The sequence below is a fragment of the Adiantum capillus-veneris genome, chromosome 4, assembly GCF_014529385.1.
Source record: "Adiantum capillus-veneris isolate H3 chromosome 4, ASM1452938v2, whole genome shotgun sequence".
In the NCBI taxonomy this organism is placed as follows: Eukaryota; Viridiplantae; Streptophyta; class Polypodiopsida; order Polypodiales; family Pteridaceae; genus Adiantum; species Adiantum capillus-veneris.
The window spans coordinates 141,333,414-141,342,714 of NC_140934.1; the positions used below are offsets into that span (position 1 = coordinate 141,333,414).

Genomic DNA, 9,301 nt, shown 5'->3' on the forward strand with positions numbered 1-9,301 from the left:
GTTAGCGTGCTAGCACAGGTGGTTAACGTTGTGTGCTTGGAGGGGGATGTCCAAGATTCGTGACGCATCCACGACGTAGGGGGAGCTTTAATAGTTGTGCAAGAACAAGTTTTGATCAACGGAACTCTTTACTTTGCCCGTGTGATCATAGAGCGACGAGGGGTGCAGAAGATGTGTGTGTGTGTGTGTGTGTGTGTGTGTGTTTTTTAATTGAATCTTAGGAGCGAGTGAGTGCTGATGGCTACATCGATAATATGACGACGCGGTTCTAAGGTGACAAGTGGGGAAGCATAGTCAATTGAAAAGCATTGTGGCCATTGAAAAGTACGTGAGGTAACACGATCTTCCTTGGCTGGTCCACAAGGCGGGAGCAATATTGGAGCTTAGAGAGATCAATTTACATGGCAACCAGGGAGGCATATGGTTCTTTCGACACGTCTAGGCTATGCAGATATTTAATTAGGGAGCTCTCTCCTCCTCCTCTTTCCACACTTCAGCTCTCCCTCTATATAAACACTTTACATTTGTTTAAGTAGACATGAATTTTGCTAACTAGCTATATATAATTATCCCCTCATTCGTCCAGCAAGGCAACCTTATTTCATTATGAGGCCTTGTTTCCCTAATATGACCCACCTTGTAACCGCCTTACAGCATACGGTGCTGCTCTGCACAACTGTTGGTCAAAAAGATCGATCGTAGAAAGTGCTTAAGGACGGTAGTGACTGGGACGGACCTACTCCAAATGGCAGTTGTTCCCACTAATCCATTGAGGGGGTGGGGAAAGATGATGAAAACGTGGTTGTATACCAGCTTGAAGCTGCTGCCCTGCATGGCATATTTACAAATGATGCCATTAACTTAGCTTATAATGAATTACCGAGTAGGCTTAAATACATTGGTGCGAGAGGCAGCAAAGAAACCCCCCCAAGAGTAGAGTTGTCTATAGACACCGGACCTAATTGTATTACAACCATAGGACAGCATAAAGCCCGAGTTCTTGCGCTAGTACTTGCTGGAGATCTTCTCTACTCAGCATCGGCTAGCACTGACATAAAAGTGTTTAAGGCTCCTTTGTTTCAAGAACTAGATTGCTTTGGCAGTGGAGATGGGATGGTGAATGCTTTGATGACCTTTGGTGACAAATTGTATAGTGCCCATCAAGATAAAAAGATAAGGGTGTGGAAGAGAGTGGGGAATGGTGATACTACATGCAAGCATAAGCTGTTGGCCGTGTTGCCTAGACTGGATCATGTTTTGAAGAGCATGCTGTTGGAGAGAAGGTATGTGCAAGTGCGGCGGCATAAGAAGAAGCTATGGATGGAGCACGCGGATAGGATAAGTGCGCTCGCAATGGGTGGCAGCAAATGGAGCAGTAAGGGAAATAGTACTCCTAGTGTCCTATACTCAGCTTCATGGGATAAGACAGTAAAAGTGTGGAGCTTAAACAGTTATAAATGCATAGAGTCCTTCTATGCTCACAATGATGCTATCAATGCAATGACTGTGATTGATGGGTTTGTGATAGTGACTGCGTCGGCCGATTGCACTATCAAGCTGTGGATGCCGAGACGCTTCTCGGGGAAGAAGAAAAAACACAGCCTGGTCACCACACTGCATGGGCAGAGAGCTGCGGTGAACACGCTGGCGGTGTCAATGAATGGGAAAATTCTCTATTCTGGGAGCTCGGATGGGGTTCTGACAGCATGGAAAAGGGTGTATAATAAGCCTCAACCAAAGGTGAGCTATTCTTCTAGCAGTGAGAGCAGGAATGTAAGTACTGGGGAGGGGGACAATATTTATATAAGGCTGGGGAGATGGACAATATAGTGCTAGGAGAAGTAAATGATGACAGCAGCTACACGGCAATTGTATCAAGCAAACATATTGAAAGTGGGTGCTTAGCAGGCCGGTTGAGGAGGGTGAGTCAGCAGAATACGTCGAGAGCAGTGGTTAGCGGTGTTGGCTTTGTGCTGAGGAAGGTGATAGTGGGCCACACAAGGGCTGTGCTGTCAGTGAGCACAGTGGGGAACAATATAGTATGCAGCAGCTCTGCCGACAAGACCATCAGAGTTTGGAGGAGGGAGATTGGCGATCGACCGAAGCGGCCCAGCGGCGGCGACTACGGCCATGGCGCCCATAAGGCTGCCGGAACATCAGTATGGGAGTATAAGTGCCTGTCAGTGCTGGCAGGCGACGGTGGGCCTGCCAAATCCATTGCTTCTGTATTGCGGCCTGCATCACCTGCTCATGCCTCTGCTTGTGACTGTGCTCATCATGACGATGGCGATCGTGCTCGTCATGACGCCAGGGTCGTTGTTTACAGCGGTGGCCTCGACTCCAAAGTGAGAGTGTGGCCCCTCAGACCTCCCTCTGCATGAGAGCCTGGGTCAACTGCACGGGCCACATTCATCTCTTTTTCTCTCTTAGGCAATGGTCACGCCAGGCATAGTCATCTTATTTCTGCTGATATAAGCTATGCCTTCGTCCTGGTCATGTTTGGACTGTATATAATCACTCCTCTACAGATCCCAGTAGTTTCCTTATGTATGACCTTAGAAACTCTGCCCTCAAATTATGCAACAAAGCACAAGATGCTCTCCCTGAAGACTGCAGATCACGAAGTCTATCAGATGGCATAAATGGAGTTATGATGAAGGCGCATATTTATCGGTTATTGATAACTATGCCTCATGTGACTAGGTCCTTACTCTCGTGCATACTTACACATGTACATTGTTTCTCTGTATAAACATTGCAAACTCTTGTATATATAGATACTGGCTCCATGTTAATAAAAATCATTAGAAGCCATATTCCAAGGAATCTACTCCTACACCTCCTCGTAGCACGCTGATGGGTGCAGGCTCCCCGTCGTCGTTTCCGCCCCATGATCTATCTGCTCTGACTCTCTGCTTGCCTCATCCACTCATCTCTCCCCTAATCTATGCATCGCTCTCATACACTACAGATTGAGAGCATGTCCAAACAAGAACTTGGCACCGTGAGAAAGGAAATTCTGTTTGCATCTATTTGTGTGACACACACGCGCGCGCGCGCACACACACGCACACAGAACTGCAGAAACTGCTTGCTGGACGGTCATGCATCTTGCGCTCTCCTACATGGGTTGCCTCTCACAAGACCTGAACTAGTGGTGCCATGTAAACACACACACAGTCCCTGGACTAGTCGTGGCATGCGCGCGCGCGCGTGCACACACACACAGAGAGAGAGAGAGAGAGAGAGAGAGAGTTGCATGCAATGGTAGTCACCAACTTCTTGAGAGAGAAAAGAGAAAATCTTCTTGGATTCTACACTTATGTTTTCTTTTTTTGAATCCTAGGCACATACTTGTGTTGTGTATATATCTCCATGTCAATAGTTTTGGCGGGAAAATCATTTTCCAACAACAAGTTATAATGAGGAAACTTTTACATGGCACAAGAATTTCCCAAACAATCCTTTGTGTAGTATATCTAACTGCATAATTGCATCGTGAAAAAACTTGTAGGACTCATTGTCATGGAAGCAATTACAATGCACAAGCTAGGTTTTGATTTTACTTATGACATGCAAATTTGCAGACCTGAAAACTAGTTTGTAAAGTGTTAAATAAAACCTATGAATTGTACTTGCCCACCTATTCGCTCTATAGTTGCTCCCTTACCTGATGATGCAAAGTTGCAATTCAAAACTTCATTTCTCTCGAGCTCACGACGTTCACCATACAAACGAGTCATTGCGCCTACCCAATCCGTCGCAACAACGATGTTGTCTTCCACTTAAAGAGAAAAGATTTCATGTGGCCTGCTACGTCGGCCCTCATAGCTCCCTTTCAACCACTAGGTGCACGAGCGTCTCTTCCATTTTCCCTTTCAAAAGTCTCCCCCCCCCCCCCTCCCCCCGCGCCCCCCCCCCCAAAAAAAAAAGAGTCTTTTATTTGCACGGTGCACCTGTCGACGTCTCTATCTGCATGCTTACTGCCACTTGCAACCAACATCCCACTTCTCTCCTGCCACATCGGAGCTTCAAACTTTGGCTTGGGCAAAATGCACTGGTCCATCAACTTTGGAGGCTTGTTGTGACCAAGGGATGAGAAATTTTAGAAGTTTCTCATTTTTTCCATATGTAGTAATCCTTGAACTACAAGCTCATGAAAGGATTTTTCAATTTGAGTGGATCTACTATGGTTTCGGATTTTTTTTCCAAAACCACGAAAGGACACTTTTATGTCCACTTAGGTTACTAGGCTAGTGTTAACCAATAGAAACCATCCAATTCGGTAAGCCCGCTAGGATTTTTTCATTCCCCTGTACTCAACCTCACAACTGGAAGTGTCCACAGTAGGTTGCTTCTTGCTCAACCATGATATACATGGATTGCCAAGCATGAAACAAAAACCACTTGTGGACACTTGCTTGTCAAAACAACCAGCCCCATATGAGTCCAAAAGGCATGTAAGTCTAGCGGCAATGATCCCCCCTTGGGATAAAACAATCCAAGATGTAAGTGCCACTCAAGTAGTGGAAAATCCTCTTGATGCTTAGACCTTGGGCTATGCATAAATCTGCTGACCTGTGAGACTACAAACTGAATATCCGGCCTCATGCTGCATACATAAATGAGGCATCCAACAACAGTTTGGTAAAGAGTGACATCTGCAGGATCACCAGCATCATGTAGACTCAACTTCAAACCTGATGTTTCCATGGGAGTGGCAATAGGTTTTCAATCCTCAAGTCCAAAATTACATAGCAATGTCTCTATGTAACATTTCTGACACAAGACAATACCACCATCACACTGCTTAAACTGTATACCCAAGTAATGATGCAACAGCCCCAAATCTTTCATCTTGAAAGTAGCATTCAAATCAGTCTTAAAATTCAACAATATATCTCTCATTTGATCCAGTGATCAGCAAATCATTGACATAAAGAACCATAATGAGAAGTACATCACCCTCACCCTTTACATACAATGTGCTTTTTGTTGGACTATTACGAAAGCCTCGTTTGACCAAATTAGTGTAAACCTTCTCACACCAAGCACGAGGAGATTGCTTAAACTCATACAAAGCTTTGTCACATTTGCACACCTTATCCTCTCTTCCTTTCTTGAAAAAACTATGAGGCTGTGTTACATAAACTTCCTCAAATATGTCACAATTCAAGAAAGCAGTAACAATGTTTGATTGATATACGTCTCAACCAATATGAGCTGTCAATGCACATAGAAAACACCAAGTTTCTCATACGACAAGTGGGACCAAAAGTCTCTTCATAATCTATGCCTTTTTGTTGTGCATAACCCTTTGCAACAAATCAAGCCTTATAGCGATTAGTCTCACCATCCGTCTTGCATTTCAACTTGTAAACCCACTTCGTACCAACTGCCTTTTTGCCAGGAGGCAAATCACATAAACTCCATGTGTCATTTTTTATAAGTGCATCATATTCTGATTACATGGCAGCCATCCAATTTTTTGAATTATGTGCTTCATCAAAAGACAGAGGTTCCTCAACATCATGTAAGCTAGACACAACCAAAGCATAACAATCTGATGGATAAGATGTTGACCTATATAGAGTAACTCTCTATATAGAGCCCTGGTCCCCTCTATATAAACGCATCTCGTGTGATCAGTAGACACACTTTGGGGTATGCAATTGTGGTGTCATCTCTCTTTCTCTCTTCTCCCTCGTCTCGTGTCTCGCTCTCTCTCAGTCATCTCTCGTCTCCAGTTCAACTTGGTATCAGAGCACACAATTCTCCATACAGCTAAGTAAATTTTATCTTTTTTCTGTTCGTGATAATAAATTTCTTTACAGTATGAGGTTTTCTTGTTAACTTGCTTGTTATCATAGTTGGTTGCGCAATGTTATGGTACCCGTGCTAAGGAAGCTTTGATTATAGAAGCGGAAAGAGAGGTAGCTCTGCAAACATTAACACCTGTAGGTTACTATATGCACGCGAGGCAGAGAGAATTGCTGAATATAAGAGCGGAAGAGAGAGAGAGGCAGCTCTGCATGAAACATGAACACGTGCAGATTCGAGAAGAGAGAAGAGAGAATTACTGAATATAGGAGCCTAAGAGAGAGAAGCATCCACTGCGAACATTAATAACACCTGCAAGAAGCTTCACGAGAGAGAGAATCATGTATAATTAGCGGGCTATATCCTCCCTATTTTAATCAGCGCCTATTATTTTTTTACAGTTACAATAGTGTTAATCGCTCGCTATTATTAGCAATACAATATCATAGATTTCTCTGACCTTAAAAAGAGTGTGTCAGATTAATGGGATGTGTGGCCCCAAGATCAGGGTCGGGTGCGCTGGGCTTGATTGGTCTAATGATTTGTTTGAGCTCTCATGAAAGCTCTATGAGCACGGCTTCTTTTCTCTCTCCAGCTTTACGAGCACGGCTAAATAAAGCAGACATACAAGGCTACCTTCAAGGAGAGGCAGTACGCAGGGGGTGCTCCGACGAGAGCCAGAGGGAAGTTTCGTGTAGTATGGGGCTCTAGCTTGTCCCAGCGCTGCCTTGCAGGGTCTTTATTAGTCTTTCCGCTAAATATAGATGTTAGGTGCTTTTTAACTATGGTGATATTTTAATGATGAGGAGTGGAAAAGGTCTGCTAATTAGTGATAGCACAGACAAAGACATGTGCGCCAGTGATAGACAGGCTTGGTGCAGGCGGGGACAAGTTCTAGTGGAGATTGAGATGCATGCAGACCCGGATTCATTCTCTCACTATCAGATGCTTGCTCATCCCCTTCAATATAAACGTAGCCTATTCGCTTCAGAAAGCGCTGCCATATTTATAGCATCTTGGGATTTTCCAGCTTTTTCAAAATGGCGCTGTCTTTGTTGGGATCTTGGGATTTGCCAGCTTTTTCAAAATGTCGCTGTCTTTGTTGCCATATTTATAGCATCTTGGGATTTGTCAACTCTTTGTTTTTGCGCTGCCATAGTGGTGCATGGGCGGTTGTGTTTCGGGTCTGCAGCCCTAGTGCTCATGCAACGTTCTAATGCTTTGTACCTCCTTGTCGAGTGGTATATTTTCAGATTTCCAAATGGGTCGATTAATATGACCAGTCTTTGCAAGGTGTCGAGAGGCCACGCACTGTCGGGCGATGCAAGCTGAGAAGTATAGTGAGAAAGAGAAGCACGGTTGTGTGTTGCGGGCAGGTCGTGTGCGCCCAGGATTTCTTCTCTGGCCGTTGGAGACTTGCTTCGAAAGTGTACATCGATTACTGGTTGTAGTGTGCCTGATAAAAGTAGCTTGAGGTTCTCTATTCCTGGCCACAGTACGTCTTTAACAACCTATTTTGGGTGTATACATTCGTGGCTACATATGTTAGTCTATTTTTGGCTGCGTATTTTCTTCCAAGTTCCAACCTTTTACTAATATTCTTGATATTGATCTTTCGTCTACTTGTCTTTGATGCAGATGAAATAGGTCTCAAGATCATGGCTATGCATTGTTAATGATATGCATAAGTACGTGAAATGTCACGTTTACGGTATGGAAACACGTTCAAATCATATCGTCAAAGCCCTCTCTTATGGCTAAAAAGATTTCTCCTCGTCTCGTCAAAGCCGTGTGTGATGGCTAGCATGAAGCCTTTCGTCATGAAAAGATGACTTATGCTATGTCTACATTGAAGTTTTGTCGTCTTGTAAAAGATTGATGTTGGCGGACCGACATAGCTGAAAATCTATTGTCTCGTTTGGCAACTGAACATCTATCGGCTCGTCTGGCTTTTGAAACTCTATCTTCTCGTCAGACCACTGAAAATCTATCGTCTCGTCAACCTCATGTTATGGAATGCATTTTCTTTGCATGCAAGCATACAAATAATCTAAGGGGCCCCATCGTGTTTTTATATGCCGGCTTTGTATATATGTGTGCACATGTGATTACATTGATATTATTTTTGTTTCTATGTTGTCTGCATATGTGATTGCATCGTCCTTACGTCTGTTTCTATGTCGTCTCTAAAACGGCCTCGCGAACCGTCTCTAAGGACAATGTGATGTGGTTATTACTAACCTTCATATCTCGATATGTTTCTTGAGTTGATATTGTTTACAGGATGAAAGTCACGTCAAGCAGTGTGTGTAAAGACTCAAAGATATTCAAGCTACACAAAGGTTTTTCAAAGATATTGAAGGATTTGCATCAATTCAACTGTATATAAAGGGTTGTTAAAGACCCTTGAAAGGGCACATTGTAAAAAAGGAGTGATGTAGCTCCTTTGAACATTGTAAATGTATATTAAAAATATTTTAATATAACCGTGGGTATATATAGAGCTGTGGGTTTTTTCCTTGAGCCCCCAAGGGTTTTTTCATCCACAGTTAGGGACCTTCATTTGAGTGAGGGTGTTGAGCTATATAGAGTAACTCTCTATATAAAGCCCTAGTCCCCTGTATATATAACGCATCTCGTGTGATCAGTAGACACACTTTGGGGTATGCAATTGTGGTGTCATCTCTCTTCTCTCTCGTCTCGTGTCTCGCTCTCTCTCGATCATCTCTCGTCTCCGGTTCAACTCTGAGTAAACGCCGCCGCCCTTGCGCAAAGGCTTTGAAGATGCCGCTGAGACAGTCTGCTTGTCCTCTGAATGAACGCCGCCGCCCTCGCACAAAGGCTTTGAAGTTTGAGAAGACAATGAAGAGAGAGAGAGAGAGAGAGAGAGAGAGAGCTCATTTTTCTAACCATACAAAATTCCGTTCCTTGAATTTGCTAAGAGGATATTTTAGAAAATTAGCGTACGTTTTAGGTTTTTACACTATTTTTCTCTATTATGGGGCAGAATTCCCCTTGCCGTGAACCGGCATTTTGGAAATTGAAAATAGCACGAGATTGAGCTGAGACACATTTTTCCCGAACACAGGTGCTTACACTCAATAGGGAGACACACATAGAGAGAGAGAGAGAGAGAGAGAGAGAGAGAGAGAGAGAGAGAGAGAGAGAGAGAGAGAGCACAAAGGGGGGGGCCTTTCTCAGTGTAATCGGGACGGAGGGCTAGAGGGAGAGTTTGAGAGAGAGACTGCACGAAGCACAAATCCCCGCGCCTGTGTGCCCCGCGCCATTGTGCAGGCCTCACTGTCGCCCGACAATTGAAAGAGAGACAGAGAGAGAGAGAGAGAGAGAGACAGAGAGAGAGACAGAGCATATTTTCAAACATACAAAATTTCGTTCCTTGAATTTTCCTAGAGGAAATTTAAGAAAATTAGGCTACGTTTTAGGTTTTTACACTATTTTTCTCTATTATGGGGCGGAATTC

At 43.9% G+C, this 9,301-nt stretch overlaps 1 pseudogene; it reads left to right on the forward strand.

The window, feature by feature from the left end:
• Positions 1-627: 627 nt before the first annotated feature.
• Positions 628-2,381, forward strand: LOC147460070 (uncharacterized; annotated as a pseudogene).
• Positions 2,382-9,301: the final 6,920 nt, after the last annotated feature.